Source organism: Lissotriton vulgaris, chromosome 6 (assembly GCF_964263255.1).
Source record: "Lissotriton vulgaris chromosome 6, aLisVul1.2, whole genome shotgun sequence".
Lineage (NCBI taxonomy): Eukaryota > Metazoa > Chordata > Amphibia > Caudata > Salamandridae > Lissotriton > Lissotriton vulgaris.
The window spans coordinates 17,785,308-17,803,998 of NC_141694.1; positions in this window are offsets into that span (position 1 = coordinate 17,785,308).

Here is an 18,691-nt window from a genome sequence, read left to right on the forward strand (position 1 = left end):
CTTTTTGGGATGAAAATATTAAAATGTAATGACCATACTAATACGAAAAAAAGTGTGACTAATAACATCTTCAGTAATTTGCACTTTATAATTTCCGTATTGATACTCAATGTTTAGAACTCAATATATTGTACCTTTAATGCTGTTTACATAAATGTGTTATGTTATGTTCTGTACATAATCACAAGTTCGCTTTGCTATCCTGTTTTAGCTAAACCGTATTTTAGGATTTTAATATCATAATAACTAGCTTAAGAAGATTTTACCAGCATATGCACGTAATTATTATATAAGGGTCTATATATACTCTCTACATTTGGGACTAACTATATCCTTCACACTGTGAATTACTAATAATGAAGTCCCATGCTTTTGACTGTCTCTAATAATGTATACGAATGATGGTTCCTCATATACTTATATATGAATTGTTCTATAATTTCTTTTTCGATTCCTTCTTTTCTCTTCTCTCTATTATCTGAGTCACATATTAACTCATATTATAGGACTTATATGTAGGTCAAAATTAGAAACCATATATAATATTAAACCAAGACGTTAGAATTAGGCTCTTCCTTTGTTTCAGATTAACTCATGCCAAGATGGCGTCCTTAATTGTCAACCTTTCACTAGAGCCTATTCTAGTGCAGTTAATAAACTTTGGAACTTCTGACATAATTTTGGGGATATGGAATGAATATTTTAATTATTTCTTTATACCCGTAAATAGCGTAATAACTTATATGCATTGATTATTGGACATACTATATTTTTATTAAAAATTGTAACAAAGTGCAAGTTAAGTGTCTGATGATTATACTTTTCATAGGTTCTGGGACCTCGCAATAGTCCGTCTTCGCCATAAATTGTTATTTACCCTAACTAATATGGCGCGGGTGCTAGACGCTGAGTCGTTACGGACCGCACATTAGTCCATCATCGTTGAGACTAGTATAAATAGCCCTATCCAACATGGCGCGGGTGCTAGACGCCGAGCTGCCATGGATTCCTGATACCGCACGAGACATACTAAAATGGGTAAGATAATATAGCTTTTAGTATAGATACTATCTTTTTAACAGGTATATAAGAAGAGGAAATTTTCAATCATAAATGAGAGTGCCCGTTTTTTGGTGACTCCTTAAATAAAGTGAAGGTAATTTTAATATTACTCTAATAACTTTATACCGCTATCTAGTAAGCACAAGTTAGGGGTATTTCTTATCTTAATTATGCTTTTACGTCTATGGCTTCCAATAACAGTTCCAGATATTACATATCTAGAAATCTAAAGTTGCGATACAAGTGGGGAATAAGCTACTAATCAGGTAAACCTTATCATATAGTTTTTCCATGAATATGTAGATATATGGGTAGATTAAAAATATTGATACCCAGCTAGTATATCTGATACTAGAGACTGCTACTTAAGATACATCTAGCTATTTTTTTGATAAATAAGGAAGGTGATACGTGTTGTGTTCAACTTAGATTTATGAGTCCGATATCTCTTTCAGAATTATATAAAGTAGCACCTTTGAGTTACATGAAGGATTTCCAAGTCAACTATTATTGTCAGAGCATTGTTGTGCCGCCTTCTAACCTTTAAATACGATGTGACTTCGTTTCTAATAGGTAGATAATTAGCGGCAGTATATAGTAATCGGTAACACTATAGTATAGATATTATTAAAATACTAAAATACATGTATCCCTCTAAATAGGTTGCTTTTCGTCACAAAAAGAACAACCCCATTAGATATTACCCCACAGAGACCTTTCTCAATTGGTAAGTCTAGCATTATATTAATCTTTAGTAATACTTCCCCATAAAGGAGGTTTTTTATACGACCATGTATTAGGCTATTTAGGTAATTTCTCCATTTACCTGCACGGTGTATTCTTTGGTGGATGACCTTATCTGTTCTTCCTAGTTTTATTCAGCAATAGCACTTTATCTTGTTGTCACATTTCATAACCAACTGGAGATGTAAAGAAAATCATTTGGCAGTCATACTAGGTTATGAAATGTTTTTTCCCTGTGTTAACATGTGAGAATATACTGTACATCTGACGTTACTTTGATTAGTATTTAGTTAAAAATGAACTTACTATGGTTTACTGTATCAACATCTAATCAAGTGTATATGTCACTTGCTTTTAGCCCTGACGAAGTCCTTAGGCTTATTAGCCGGACGAAACACGTGTTGGCAATGAATTGTACGTTAAGGAAATGATTGGAAGAACAGTGCGCTGTGACTGCATATGAACTGTGAAGAAATAAAGAAGAAAATATTTTGAAAATCACGTAACTGAAGAATCAGTATTTTGATTGGACCTTTTGTACTTTTTACCTAGAATTGCTCAGGTTAAGAATTGCTGAGTATTATGTTATCTTGCCCGTTATTGAGAAGCCATTTTGTATTTCTGTCGGCCATTTTGTATGCCATGTGGTACCTCGTGTCCACCATGTGTTCTGTCCTACCTCTAAGTTAACTGTGAAGTGTATTCTGCCCAGAGACAGGCTATATTTTGCCTTCCCCAAATGAGTGACGGGGATGAAAAAAATATATATAAGCAGTCACTAATGCAGAAGCCTACCAAGATGAGAAAACCTACTGTAATGCTATGGCCAAAGGTAACATACACTGATTTAGGTGCACTTGCGCAGTAAGCATACAGTAAGGAGAGATGCCCGGATATTGCTAAATGTTAAAGAACGAAATTGCGCACTAATATGCTGTTAGCCCGTAATATATTTGTGAGAAACAAATTAAAGTAATGATGGCAAAGATGACAAGGAGAAAGGTATAATAACCGTATATGCTGGACCATGAAACTCACGGCAGGGGAGAACACATCTGATATATGCGAGGTATAAAACACCAATGTCCATAAGAGACCAGGAGGCGCTAGATGGAACTCCATAGGTATTCCTATATGTCTAAGGTAGACAAAATGCCGATCAATATCCTATTAATAGTTGTACCTTAGTCAAGTCAAGTCAAGTCAGATAATTTATATAGCGCGCTACATACCCAGAGGGTCTCAAGGCGCTTGAAGAAAGGTGGGGAATTACTTGTCGAATATCCAAGTTTTACGTTGTTTTCTGAATGCTAGGTGGTTCTGAGTGAGGCGAAGGTGAATGGGAAGTGAGTTCCAGTTTTTAGCTGCCAGGTAAGAGAAGGATCTTCCTCCCATGGTGGTTTTGTTAATGCGAGGTACAGCAGCAAGGGCTTGGTTGGAGGAGCGTAGCTGACGGGAGGGGGTATAGAAGGAAAGTCGTGTGTTGAGGCATTCGGGTCCGAGTTCGTAAAGTGCTTTGTGTGCGTGGGTTAAGAGGCGGAAAGTTATCCTCTTATTGACGGGGAGCCAGTGGAGGTCTTTCAGGTGGCCAGAAATGTGGTCTTTCCGCGGGATGTCTAGTATGAGTCTAGCTGATGCATTCTGGATGCGTTGGAGTTTTTTCTGAAGTTTGGCGGTGGTACCGGCATATAGGGTGTTTCCGTAGTCCAGGCGGCTTGTAACCAGAGCGTGGGTGACCGTTTTACTGGTTTTGGTGGGGATCCAGCGAAATGTTTTTTTGAGCATGCGAAGAATGTTGAAGCAAGATAATGAAACGGCGTTGACTTGTCTGGTCATCGAGAGTGAGGAGTCCAGGATGACGCCTAGGTTCCGTGTGTGGTCCGTCGGGATGGGTGCTTTTCCTAGGGCCTCTGGCCACCAAGAGTCGTCCCAGGCGGAGGGAGAGGTACCTAAGATAAGGACTTCTGTTTTGTCTGAATTCAGTTTCAGACGGCTGTGCTTCATCCACTCGGCGACTTCTTGCATTCCTTCATGTAGGTTGGTTTTGGCGGTGAGAGGGTCTTTGGTGAGTGAGAGGATCAGTTGAGTGTCGTCAGCGTAGGAGATGATGTTGAGGTTGTGTTGGCGTGCGATGGTTGCGAGGGGGCTCATGTATACGTTGAAGAGGGTGGGGCTGAGTGAAGATCCTTGTGGCACGCCGCAGATGACTTCGGTGGCCTCTGATTTGAAGGGGGGAAGGCGGACTCTCTGAGTTCTTCCGGCAAGGAACGAGGAGATCCATTCCAGTGCTTTTCCTTGGATTCCGATGTTTTTAAGGCGTTGTAGGAGGGTGCTGTGACAAACTGTGTCGAAGGCTGCGGAGAGGTCAAGGAGTATGAGGGCGACTGTGTCTCTGTTGCCCAGTAGAGTTCGAATGTCGTCTGTTGCTGCGATGAGGGCGGTCTCAGTGCTGTGTTTTGCTCGGAATCCGGACTGTGAGGAGTCGAGGGATTTGTTGGTTTCGAGGAAGGCGGCGAGCTGGTTGTTGACAGCTTTCTCAATGACTTTGGCTGGGAATGGTAGGAGTGAGATGGGGCGGTAGTTTTTGAGTTCGGTGGGGTCAGCTGTGGGTTTTTTCAGAAGGGCGCTGAGTTCGGCGTGTTTCCAGCTTTCCGGGAAGGTGGCGGAGTTGAGGGAGCAGTTGATGACGTCTCGGAGGTGAGGTGCTATGATGGAGTCTGCTTTGTTGAAGATGTGGTGAGGACATGGGTCTGTGGGGGATCCTGAGTGGATGGAGTTCATCAGGCGAATGGTGTCCTCAGTGGAAATTGGGTTCCAGTCGTTAAGGATGTTCAAGGGGGGTGAAGGTGCGGCAGCAGGTTGTGTGGGTTGGTCTCCGGGTTGGTTGTCGAAGCTGTTGTGGATGTCTGCGATTTTGTTGTGGAAGAACGAGGCTAGGGAGTCACAAAGGGATTGAGAGGGAGTGATGTCGTTGGAGTTGGAGGAGGGGTTGGTAAATTCTTTGACGATGTTGAATAATTCCTTGCTGTTGTGGGCGTGGTTGTCTAGTCGGTCTTTAAGTGCAGCTTTCTTGGCAGTCCGGATCAGTTGGTGGTGTGTGCGGGTGGCGTTTTTGAAGGCGTCCTTGGTGCTGGTGTTTGGGTCTTTTTTCCAGGCCTTCTCGAGGGAGCGACAGAGTTTCTTGGATTTCTTAAGATCATCGTTGAACCAGGGAGCGTTTTTGCTGCCTGGTTTGATTTGATGTTTTTTCAAAGGTGCTAGGTTGTCGGCGCTGTTGGTTAGCCATTGATTGAGGTTAATGGCTGCTTGGTTGGGGTTCGAGGAGTGGGCAGGGGGGTATTGAAGAAGCGATGAGGAGATCTGGTCGATGGTGATTTTGTTCCAGTTTCTTCGCAGAGTAGGTTGAGGGAGGTTGTGGGTTGTGGTCTTTTTGTAGACAAAGTGAACGCAGCTGTGGTCTGTCCAATGGAGGACTGTGGTGTGGCTGAAGGAGATATGTTTGCTGGAGGTGAAGATGGGGTTGAGTGTGTGACCTGCGTAGTGGGTGGGGGTGTTAACAAGTTGTTTGAGTCCTAGGTTGGCGAGATTGTCCAGAAGGGTGGTGGCGTTGCTGTCGTTGATTTTTTCCAGGTGAAAATTGAGGTCTCCCAATAGGATGTAGTCCTCGGAGGGGAGGGCGTATGGGGTGATGAAGTCAGTGATGTCTTCACTGAATTGTGCACGGGGTCCAGGTGGCCTGTAAAGGAGGGTGCCTCTGAGTGTGGTCTTGGGGTCTGTGTGGATCTGGAAGTGAAGATGTTCTGCGCTAGCGAGGTTGACGTCTGAACTGGTTGAGATGCGGATGGAATTCTTATGGACGATGGCGATGCCTCCTCCTGTTTGCTTGGTGCGGTCCTTACGGATGATCTTATATCCTTCCGGGATGGCAATGGCGATGTCTGGGGCTGAGGAGGCGTTCATCCATGTTTCTGTTAGGAAGGCGACGTCCGGAGAGATGGTGTCTAGTAGATTCCAAAGGTCAATGGCGTGCCCGTGGACCGAGCGGGTGTTGAGCAGGATGCATTTTAGGTGGTTGGTGTCAGTTCTCTGTTTGGTGTTCGTGGATGAGGAGATGGTCTTGGTGCTGTCATACTTGCAGGAGTTGCATGTGAAGGGTCCATCGGTGTGTCCAGGAGCGGCTTGGGCGCAGTGGGGGAGACGGCCGGGGTTTAGGGCTAAGAGGGTGGAAGGGTTGTATGTAATGCGGGCGGGGAGGGTGGAGCAGGGGCCAGGGGGACAGGCGCTGGGCGCGGTCCAGGCGCGGATGGGCGTACACAGGCTTACCTTTGGCGCACCTTTGGCGCAACTGGAGCGCGACCGCTGTGCGTGGACGCTGCGCGCAAAAGCATCTGTCATATGTGGATGGTGGAAGGGCAGGGGCGAAGGAGGGTCAGCTGGGAGGCGGGGCGGGCTGTGGAGGAGGTGCTACGAGGCAACAACAACAATGAAGATGGCGGCCCTCGCGTAAACTCGAGGTAGGCACGGTCACCAAATGCACATCAAAGGCTGCAGACTAATTAGGCAATGCGGCGTGCAGTACAGTATACAGTATACAATGAAACACACACAATACAATGAAAGTACAAATAATGCGGGCTTCAGGACAGCGCAGCGGTAAATGTACTCAAAGCGATGCAAAATCGTACAATAACAATCTAGAGCAGGGTTCTTCAATCTGTGGGGCGCGCCCCCCTGGGGGGGCTCGGCGCCATCCCAGGGGGGGCGCGGGCTCCACTTCCATCTTCCCTTTGTGCCCGTTTCTTTGTCTGGGTGATTCTCCCAGGAGGGGGCCAATTCACGGAGTCGACACCTTCGGCTGCGTGCAGGCAGGGGTCTCCTCTGCTAAAAACGAAAGCAAACAAACAGACACGCTTTCAGTTTTAGCAGAGGAGACCCCTTGCCTCCCACTGCAGCTGAAGCTGTCAGCTCTGTGAATTAACCCCCCCTGGGAGAGTTAGCTCTTCCCAGAAGGGAGAGAAGGTTTTGCAGAAGTTTTGAGGCACGGGCAGGGTGGGCTCTGGTCCAGGGCCCCAGCCTTTCAAGGGGGGGGGGGAGTGAGGGGGAGTTGGGGGGGGGGGGGGCGGGAGTCCTTCAGTTATTTTGGGAAGGGAGGGAGAGGTTGCAATCCGGGTTTGGCCATTAATCGGGACAGTGGGCTCTGGTCTGCGGTCCTCAACTCATGAGGATCTTTGTGTGGGCACCCGGTGTTCAGGGATGTTGGTCTGCAGATTCGAATTTGAATCATAAAAGGTGTGAGGGTGGAGTGGTGGATGTATGGGTGGGGGATGGATGAGTGAGGGGATGGATGGTGAGTGAAGGGGTGAATGGATGGTGGGAGAGAGGATGGATGCATGAGTGGAGGGATGGATGGGAGTGGATGATGTGTGTATGGTTGGAAGGGTAGATGGATGGGTGGAGGGGTGGATGGATCAGTGAAATGGTGGATGGATCGATGGGGGTGGATGGTGGACGAGTCGGTGAGTGGATGGATGAGAGAGGTGATGGATGGTTTGATGTATTGATGGGTGAAGGGATGAAAGAATGAATGAATGGATGGATGGATGAGTGAAGGGGTGGATGTGAGGATGGATGGGTGATTGAGGAGGGTGGATGGACGGGGGGATGGATGGAGGAGTGAAGGGGTGGATGAGTGGTCAATGGATGGATTCATGAGTGGATGAGTGGATGGATGGATGAGTGGGTGGATGGGTGAAGGGTGGATGGAGGGATGGGTGGCTGGGTGAGGGGGGAATGGAGGGAGAGGGGGAGGATGGATGGATGGATGAGTGATGACATGGATGAATGATTGGCAAAGTGGATGGGCAGGTGTGTGCATGGATGGGCGAGTAGAGGAGCATGGAGATGGATGGGTCAGAGTGCATGCATGAGTGGGGGGGTGGAGAGCGGGATGGGTGGATGGATGAGTGGGGGGGTTGAGTGGGTGGACGGATGAGTGACTGGGTGGATGGATGAGTGGGTGGGGGCATGGCTGGATGGGTGAGAGGGTGGGTGGTTGGATGGATGAGTTGATGGATGGGTGGAGGAGTGGATGGATGGGTGGAAGAGTGGATGGATGAGTGGAGGAGTGGATGGATGAGTGGAGGAGTGGATGGATGAGTGGAGGAGTGGATGGATGAGTGGGAGGATAGCTTGGGTGAATGGTTGGATGGATGAGTGGGTGGGTGGATGGATGGGTGGAAGAGTGGATGGATTGGTGAGGGGATAGATTGGGTGAAGGGATGGATGGATGATGGATGGATGGGTGAGGGGGTGGATGGAGGGATGAAGAGGTGAGATGATGGATTGAGGGATGGAAGGTGGATGGGTTTGCAAGTGGTTGAAGGGGTTTGGATGTGGATGGGGCTCAGATGGAGGGACGGAATGAATGGTGGTGGAGTTGGTGGATGACAAGGTGTACATGATGGATGGGGAGGGTTGTGATGACTTCCTTTGGATTCTTGGTGCCATGAGAGCTGTGGTTCAGAGTGGAAGGTATTTGAATTGTTTGGCTGCTCCCTTGCCTATGTGTTACTGTTCTGTATTCTATGTGTGCTCATGTGTGGGATCTATGCATCATGCGTGTGACATTTTGCGTGACGTCCAGCTGCTACTTGAATGCGGGCCCCCATGGGCAAGGTCGGGTTCCATGTTTTGGGTTCCGTTTGGTGAAGCACCCATGGTGTGTTCCCTATAGTGGGTTCATCACTGCGGTCCTCCCTTTGGTTCACTTGTGCATGGTGCTTTACATCCTACAATGTATTTGTTTATTTGTTGGGGAGTTTGTGAGATTGGGTTCTCAGCACTTGCGGTGTTGAAGACTAGGTACCGTTTAGAACTGGATGTGGAGCACAGCCTGAGGATGGCAGTGGCAGGGATTCACCCACAGATTGAGAGTCTAGGTGTGGCTGGGCACCGGCACACCCGTCACATTCATGTTGGTGGTGTTGTTGTTGATCTGTGTCCTGTGTAAGGCAGGGCATACTAGTGGGGAGAATTAGCGCACATTTTGTCTTGGAGGATTGTGTTTTGAGCTGTCCGGTACGCCTCTGTCGTTTCGTCACACCCACTCACAGGCCTGCAGTTTTCTAGACACTCTTGTTGTGTTGAGCATTGTTTGCCGGATATGGGCCGTGGTGTGCGCGTGGCAGTCGATCATGTGGTGTGCTGGATTCCCGAGGTTTCTGTCGGGTGGTGGGGGGGCCCAACATCTGGGGGAATTCAGCTGGGGGGGCTCAACCTGGAAAAGTTTGAAGACCTCTGATCTAGAGGCACTCGCGCTATAGCGCTATCCAAATCTGAGGTGCTATGCTGCTTTTGGCGATGTTAGAGTAGGAGGCAGGGAGCGCGGGTACGATACCAGGCAGGAGCTCTTGTGGGGGAGCGAGCACTTCTGCTTGGTCCCATGGTATTTCAGAGTTCAATCCGTTAATGTGAGATTTAAGAAGAAAATCCAGAATACCTCACGTCGCTCAGCTAATTGTGCGTTCGTTGTTTTGGTACCTGAAATGGGTTCATCAGTTTTTCGGCGCCAAGATGTCCAGTGACATGGCCTTTTCAAATGCACAATTATTCAAGTTACAAACATATGCGCGGTCACAAAACGCACAGAAATAAGTTGGGGCTAACAGTTTGCTTCTCATCTGTCCTTCTCCAATTATCGTTGTTTGAAGTTTGCAGACTTTCAATAAATCCTTGTTCTGTGCCTATAACACGTTGGCCCCGCTGCTGACCGGTGCAGAAGAGAACAAGGCGATCAGATAAACTAATGACTTAGGGCCATATGTATCATCCACCTGATTTGCGATTTCAGAATCGCAAATTGGGATGTTTGTACAAATTCGCTATTTTCTTGCGAATTCTTAGTATTCCTTAATTGCGATTAGCAAATTGCTAATCGCAATTAAGGAATACTTTCCCATTAATTTCTATGGGTCAGGAGGCCGATAGGAATGAATGGGAAGTTATTCTCACTTTGCGATTCGCAATTTGAGAATCGCAAATTGAGAATAATTTCAAGGGTGCAGGGGTGTCTCAAGGACACCCTGTTGCACCCCTGAAATAAGCATGGGTGCACATGTGGCCCACATACATGCCCTAAGGGCATCTATGTGCATCACATGGCACTTTGAAAAATGCAAAAATGTGCATTTTTCAAGGAATTCGCAAATTACCACCAACTTATAGTTGGTGGTAATTTGCGCTTCCTTAAGGACAATTTGTATTTTTTTTTGCTTCATACATAGCATTTAAGGAATCGCAAAATTTGTGATTCCTTAAATGCAATTGCAAAATAAGTAATCACAAATTTTGCGATTCCTTGTTTTGCACCAGATTTTCCTACATACATACCATTTAGCAAATTTGCATTCACAAACGCCGAAATTCTGCGAATTTCGGCGTTTGCGAATGCGGGTTTGCTTGATACTTATGTACTTGGCTGGGTTTAATAAGTAGGATTTCAAATATAAATGGTGCCAAAAAGAAAGGGTGTGCTGCACATAAAATGTATGTGGTAGGATTCATTCTAGTCCAGTCATTTGCCAATTGCAGGCGTTACCAAATATAACTTCTGAACACTCGCCCGCCCGCTAAGTAAGGCATATCACTGGGCACCAGGCTAGCTAAGTTACCCGTATGGTGAGGATGCCAGTACCCTGTGAGCTCACAGGTTCTGTCAGATGCTTTGGAGAGGTGAAACCGCCTGCCGTGTATACCCCCTCTGGCGCTGCTTCAGCCTGAGTGTCCCTCAGGAACAAAGAAACCGAAGGATGTTTTCTCTGAGACACTGCATGCATTTGTTTACGAGGCCGGGGACACTGAGAAAATGAGGTAGTCCCAAAAAGAAAGAGATATCGACCTACAGGGTCACTATACTGTAGTTGGTCGGTGCTGCTTCCTCCAAAAATGGAAGTGACCCAACCATAGGCGAGATAAGAAAAGCGATGCCATATTTAACCAATGGTAAGCGGCAGGAGAAATTACCCTCACTATTGGTATTTATTATAGGTCTTGCGACAGCTCATGCGCTGTCTAGGCTCGACCTAAAAAAACAATGACATGAGCCCCTAGAAGTTATGGACCTCATACAACAGAATACACTCTGTATTTTGGTATTTTATCGTAGGAGGTGCGTCTTGTTCGGCTCAGTACACATGGGCGTATTTGTGTATGTATTATTTTTTAGTGTGGTAATATAACGTTATGAAACACATTTGATTTGCGTGTACTTAGTAATTCAATAAATTGTCAACTCCTCTTAAGGTCTAGGATGGGGATTTCTCAATGAGATTTTTTATTGGCATGTCTTTTGTAAATATTTGCTTGTTGTATTCGGTCATACATGTTACGTTTGTATTTAGTGTTGTTATCATATGGAATTGTATAAGTTTGTGTATATTTATGTGGTTTTATTATTTGCAACGCTGATGAAGCCTTTTTTAAGGTGAAACGCGTCGGCTACCCATGTGTGAGAGAAAGTAAGAAGAAAAAATTATGAATTAAAGAAAATAAACTAATCCATCAATCAAGACTTGAGACTGTTTATTCACTTACCTGTTAATTCTTTGATACTCAGGGCCTCATTTATGAGAAGTTGCGCATCACTGCGTGAAAGCAGCGATGCAACACTTCTCAGTGCGCCCTCCTTGCAACTCCAAGGATGCGTCATATTTACAGTATGACGCATCATGTCGCAAGGAATGATAGATACATCAGTATTACTGACGTATCTGTCGGCGCAAAAGTGGCGCATTGCTGGAGTTGTGTCGGAAGTCTGATGCAACTCCAGCAATGTTCCTTTCACATGTGAAAGGGCCTGCGTCACCCTTACGCCTGCCATGAGACAGGGGTAAGGTTTAGATGCATTGGTGTCCTAGAAGTGGCGCAGTGAAATCTCATAGATTTCGCTGTGCCACTCCTGCGATCCTTTCCTGCGGGGCAACGCCCACCCTGCATACATTACACCTGGTGTAGGAATAATGAAGCGCAGGGGTTTACGAAGTGACGCATCTGCCTAGATGCGTCACTTCGTAAACTTGGCTCGCTCCGTAAGCAAATCCCTTAGGTAATTATATAAACCCGCTGTGTTGATTAGCAGATTTCCAATTTGCCACAGTACCTTCTTTCTCAGATGGTAGCTCCCGAAGATGACAACCTTGGTCTTCCACTGGTTAACTGTCAGATTGTTGTCGTTATTATAACTGTTCAGTGCGCTTAGTGCTTTTTGGAGGCCCACCTTCGTGTGATCCATTATGGCGGTATAATCAGCATATTGTAGCACCAGCGACCTCACGTTTCCTAGCCTTAGTGCTACCAGGCTGGCTCCTTTCATGGCGTCCCCCCAAGTCCACCGTATACAGGTTAAAAAGGATGGGGGCAAGCACGCAACCTTGCTTTAACCCATTGGTCGTTGCTATTTTAGGAGACACTGTGCTGGCACTTGTTTTGACCCGTACCCAAGTATCCTCGTATAGCGAATAATTGTCTTCAAGAGGTTTGGTGGGATGCCGCATCTTTCTAGTTCCCACCATAGTCTTCTGCGTACCACTTTGTCGAAGGCTGTGCTATAGTCAATGAAGCAGCAAAACAGTGAGGGCTTTTCCTTCCTTGCTTCCTGGGCCGATAGGTGTGCTAGTGCCAGTACATTATTCATGTTCGATGATTGTGAACTGAAGCCAGGCTGGTGGAAGGGGATGATGTTATTTTCCTCCACCCAAGTCTCAAGATCCTTCAATAGGAGGCAGGCATAGGCCTTGGCTTCCAGATCAAGCAGGGCGATGAGCCTATAATTTGATTGCTTCAAGCGGTCTCTGTTTTTAAAAATAAGGACCAGTATGGAGCCCCTCCAAGAATTAGGGGTTTTGGCGGTCGAGAGAATGTAATTGTAGAGAAGGGTTAATGTTGTTTGCCAAAAGTCGGAGGCCTTTTTGAAGACCGGCACTAGTAGCCCATTGGGCCCGGGGACCCTGTCGTTCTTCATCTTCTTAACCCCTCCCATGCTGGTGACGGAACCGCTCCGTCACCAGCCTCAGTCGCGCTGTGCTGTGCTGCCTGCGCTGGACGTTCCATTGAGCTGGCGGGCCATGACAGAACCGCTCCGTCACAAGCACAGCGCGCCCGAGGCTCGTGACGGAGCGGTTCCATCATGAGCATGGGAGCGCCACGCAGTCCCCCCTCCCTCCTAGCGCTGCGGCGGATTTGCCGCCGCAGCGAAGGGGTTAAAGATCTTCATGATCATTTGAGGGTTTATCTGGACTGGAGGTGTGCAATGCACCTCGGCCTGTACTTTCTGGCCGGAGGGTGTGATACCAGGGCTATAGGTTGTTACTCCGGCACTTGCCCTGGAGTGGTAAGATTGTCCTGCTCCGCTGGTGGTCTCTTCAGAGCTGGCTCTATGTGAAGGAGCTATTGAATATAATTGCTGCACCTGGGGCAGCCAGTCTTGCTCTGCTACTCCATTTTCTCCTAGGGCCCCTCTACTGCTCAGCTGATTTATATGTCTCCATAATCCTGTTGGATTCTTCTGCTTAAGCAGGAAGAAAACTTACAGCCATTCCCTCTCTATGTGGGATTTTTGTGTTCCCACAGTTTCTTCCGCAGCGCTGCCCTCTGTGATGCGCCCGATGGACCCTCCGTTTTTCTGCCCCCTTTTTTCCTTCATTCTGAGTGCCTTTCACAGGAGCCGTTTATTTTCACGTATGTCTTTGGTTACGCAAATCCATCCACCAGTTGGTTGGACTTTGGCCCTGGGTGCTCGATGTTGACCGATCTTCTCTTGTAGATCCTCTACTATATTCTCCCAGTTCTTTATGGGTGCAATCGACGTTGATGGGCTCTCTTCCTGGTTCTGATCCAACCACGTTTGGAGCTTCTTGCCTATCTTACCCGGCCATTTGATCCTCTTCAGGAGACTGTGTTTTTCATCCCCTCTTGACTCTCCGATGACTTGGAGGATGGTGGCTGAGGGTCTTTCCAGCGGAAACAACGCGTTTAATGGCCTGTGTTCACTTTCAGTCCTATCCACGACAACAAAGTCTTTCAAGCTGGCCGCCATTGCTTCACTAACCATGATGTAGTCAAATCTGGAGACGTCCTGGAAGGTCTGTTGGGGGTGCCAGGCCTTCGAACTTGCTTCTTTCCATGCGTGAGTTGTGGTCAGCCTATGAGTGGCGAGAAGGTCATAAAGGGGAGCAGCCAAAATGCTGGCACCTTCATGCCAAAGGGAAATCTTAGCATGGAAAGAACATGTGACCAAAGACTTGCACTGGCATACTAGAGGTAATCCTTAGCATGTGGGGCACCCATGACAAAATATTAGCGCTGGCATACTGAAGGGCTGTGGGAAAAGTGTGGAGGGGGCTGTGGTAAAAGTGCACAGGGGCTGTGGTAAAAGTGTGCTGGGGGCTGTGGTGAAAGTGTGCAGGGGCTGGGGTAAAAGTGCACAGGGGCTGTAGTAACAATATGCAGGGGGCTGTGGTAAAAGTGTGGAGGGGGCTGTGGTCAAAGTGTGCAGGGGGCTGTGGTAAAAGTGTGCAGGGGGCTGTGGTCAAAGTGTGCAGGGGGCTCTGGTAAACGTGTGGAGGGGGCTGTGGTAAAAGTGTGGAGGGGCTGCGTTAAAAGTGCACATGGGCTGTGGTAAAAGTGTGCAGTGCCTGTGGTAAAATTGTGCAGAGGGCTCTGGTAAAAGTGTGCTGGGGGCTGTGCTAAAATTGTGCAGGGGGCTGTGGTAAAAGTGTGCTGGGGGCTGTGGTAAAAGTGTGCAGGGGCTGGGGTAAAAGTGCACAGGGGCTGTAGTAACAATATGCAGGGGGCTGTGGTAAAAGTGTGGAGGGGGCTGTGGTCAAAGTGTGCAGGGGGCTGTGGTAAAAGTGTGCAGGGGGCTGTGGTCAAAGTGTGCAGGGGGCTGTGGTAAAAGTGTGCAGAGGGCTGTGGTAAACGTGTGGAGGGGGCTGTGGTAAAAGTGTGGAGGGGCTGCGTTAAAAGTGCACATGGGCTGTGGTAAAAGTGTGCAGTGCCTGTGGTAAAATTGTGCAGAGGGCTCTGGTAAAAGTGTGCTGGGGGCTGTGCTAAAAGTGTGCAGGGGGCTGTGGTAAAAGTGTGCAGGGGGCTGTGGTAAAAGTGTGAAGGGGCTGTGGTAAAAGTGCACAGGGGCTGTGGTAAAAGTGTGTAGGGAGCTGTGGTGAACGTCTGCAGGGGGCTGTGGTAAAAGTGTACAGTGGGCTGTGGTAAACGTGTGCAGGGGGCTGCGGTAAAAGTGTGAAAGGGCTGTGGTAAAAGTGCACAGGGGCTGTGATAAAAGAGTGCAGGGGGCTGTGGTAAAATTGTGCAGGGGTCTGTGGTAAAAGTGCACAGGGGCTGTGGTAAAAGTGCACAGGGGCTGTGTTAAAAGTGCACAGGGGCTGTGGTAAACGTGTGCAGGGGGCTGTGGTAAAAGTGTGAAGGGGCTGTGGTAAAAGTGCACAGGGGCTGTGATAAAAGAGTGCAGGGTGCTGTGGTAAAAGTGGGCAGGGGGCTGTGGTAAAAGTGCACAGGGGCTTTGGTAAAAGTATGCAGGGGGAGGTGGTAAAAGTGTGCAGGGGCTGTGGTAAAAGTGCACAGGGGCTGTGGTAAAAGTGTGCAGGGGACTTTGGTAAAAGTGTGCAGGGGCTGTGGTAAAAGTGCGCAGGTGCTGTGGTAAAAGTGTGCAGGGGGCTTTGGTAAAAGTTTGCAGGGGGCTGTGGTAAAAGTGTGCAGGCGGTGTGGTAAAAGTATGCAGTGAGCTGTAGTAAAAGTGTGCAGGGGGCTGTGGTAAAAGTGCGCAGGGGGCTGTGGTAAAAGTGTGAAGGGGGCTGTGGTTCATGTGCACGGGGGCTGTGGTAAAAGTGTGCAGGGGGATTTGGTAAAAGTGTGCAGGGGGCTGTGGTAAAAGTGCACAGGGGCTGTGGTAAAAGTGAACAAGGGCTGTGGTAAAAGTGTGCAGGTGCTGTGTGATCGTGTGATCCATTATGGCGGTATCATCAGCATATTGTAGCACCAGCGACCTCACGTTTCCTAGCCTTAGTGCTACCAGGCTGGCTCCTTTCATGGCGTCCCCCCAAGTCCACCGCATACAGGTTAAAAAGGATGGGGGCAAGCACGCAACCTTGCTTTAACCCATTGGTTGTTGCTATTTTAGGAGACACTGTGCTGGCACTTGTTTTGACCCGTACCCAAGTATCCTCGCATAGCGATTAATTGTCTTCAAGAGGTTTGGTGGGATGCCGCATCTTTCTAGTTCCCACCATAGTCTTCTGCGTACCACTTTGTCGAAGGCTGTGCTATAGTCGATGAAGCAGCAAAATAGTGGGGGCTTTTCCTTTCTTGCTTCCTGGGCCGATAGATGTGCTAGTGCCAGTACATTATTCATGTTCGATGATTGTGAACTGAAGCCAGGCTGGTGGAAGGGGATGATGTTCGTTTCCTCCACCCAAGTCTCAAGATCCTTCAATAGGAGGTGGGCATAGGCCTTGGCTTCCAGATCAAGCAGGGCGATGAGCCTATAATTTGATTGCTTCAAGCGGTCTCTGTTTTTAAAAATAGGGACCAGTATGGAGCCCCTCCAAGAATTAGGGGTTTTGGCGGTCGAGAGAATGTAATTGTAGAGAAGGGTTAATGTTGTTGGCCAAAAGTCGGGGGCCTTTTTGAAGACCAACACAATGAGGGAGGTACCCAAAGACCAGTGAGGGACTGGGTAAACCAATATGGGGAACCCATGGGGAAGCTGTATGAGGACCAGGTGACAGGGAGGCCGATACACAGGAAAAAGCACTATTCTGAGAATTAAGAAGGAATAGTAAGCGAATTGGTAGAAGGGAATGTAACAAATCTGAAGACTGCTACCTACAAGAGATAAGTTGGATCATCCCCAACCCGATACAACTAAAGTTACATGCTAAACAGCCAAATTGATATACGGTGGTCACCCCTGATACAGCACAGATAATTTTATTGAATACCTATATCCAGGTGGAACAAAATTGCTTTTAAACTACATCAAAGGAAGATAAGTCCATGAGAGTCAGACTAATGACTGAAAAAACTGTACCCTCACGAGACCTCAAATTCCCTAAATCCCTCTATTTCTGAGAGATTTTTTTAACTAAAAAACCTGTCCTGAAGAAGGTGTTATCATCGAAACAAGACACCGAAACGCTGCGTCGACTCTTTGGTTTTTTAATATATGTTTGAATGTATAATTGTTTTATGAATGCGAATTTAAACTGTATTGCTTTTAATAAATTGTTTTTTACACTGGTAAAGATTATAGTTTCCTAATTAATGTGGTGCTTTGTAGACAGGGTTCCTATACTGACTGTTAGCCTGTATTTGTAAATTATTTGTATGTTATGCTAAAGACTATCTTGTCCTTGACAACGTAGCTACCCTTAGAGCCTTTTGGTTGGGTCAGTCTACGCTGTAGGGTATATACCCCCACCAACTAGGGACTCTTTGTGTTTTTTTTGCCTTTTTGAAGACCGACACTGGTAGCCCATTGGGCCCGAGGGCCCCGTCGTTCTTCATCTTCTTAACCCCTCCCATGCTGGTGACGGAACCGCTCCGTCACCAGCCTCAGTCACGCTGTGCTGTGCTGCCTGCGCTGGACGTTGTATTGAGCTGGCGGGGCCATGACAGAACCGCTCCGTCACAAGCACAGCGCGCCCGAGGCTCATGACGGAGCGGTTCCGTCACGAGCATGGGAGCTCCACGCGGCCCCCCCTCCCTCCTAGCGCTGCGGCGGAAATGCCGCAGCAGCGAAGGGATTAAGGATCTTCATGATGATTTGAGGGTTTATCTGGACTGGTGGTGTGCAATGCACCTCGGCCTGTACTTTCTGGCCGGTGGGTGTGATACCAGGGCTATAAGTTGTTACTCCTGCACTTGCCCTGGAGTGGTAAGATTGTCCTGCTCCGCTGGTGGTCTCTTCAGAGCTGGCCCTATGTGAAGGAGCTATTGAATATAATTGCTGCACCTGGGGCAGCCAGTCTTGCTCTGCTACTCCATTTTCTCCTAGGGCCCCTCTACTGCTCAGCTGATTTATATGTCTCCATAATCCTGCTGGATTCTTCTGCTTAAGCAGGAAGAAAACATACAGCCATTCCCTCTCTATGTGGGATTTTTGTGTTCCCACAGTTTCTTCCGCAGCGCTGCCCTCTGTGATGCGCCCGATGGACCCTCCGTTTTTCTGCCCCCTTTTTTTCTTTATTCTGAGTGCCTTTCACAGGAGCCGTTTATTTTCATGTATGTCTTTGGTTACGCAAATGCGTCCACCAGTTGGTTGGACTTTGGCCCTGGAGGCTCGATGTTGACCGATCTTCTCTTGTAGATCCTCTACTATATTCTCCCAGTTCTTTATGGGTGCGATCGACGTTGATGGGCTCTCTTCCTGGTTCTGATCCAACCACGTTTGGAGCTTCTTGCCTATCTTATCCGGCCATTTGATCCTCTTCAGGAGACTGTGTTTTTCATCCCCTCTTGACTCTCCAATGACTCGGAGGATGGTGGCTGAGGGTCTTTCCAGCGGAAACAACGCGTTTAATGGCCTGTGTTCACTTTCAGTCCTATCCACGACAACAAAGTCTTTCAAGCTGGCCGCCATTGCTTCACTAACCATGATGTAGTCAATTCTGGAGATGTCCCGGAAGGTCTGTTGGGGGCGCCAGGCCTTCGAACTTGCTTCTTTCCATGCGTGAGTTGTGGTCAGCCTATGAGTGGCGAGGAGGTCATAAAGGGGAGCAGCCAAAATGCAGGCACCTGCATGCCAAAGAGAAATCTTAGCATGGAAAGAACATGTGACCAAAGACGTGTACTGGCATACTAGAGGTAATCCTTG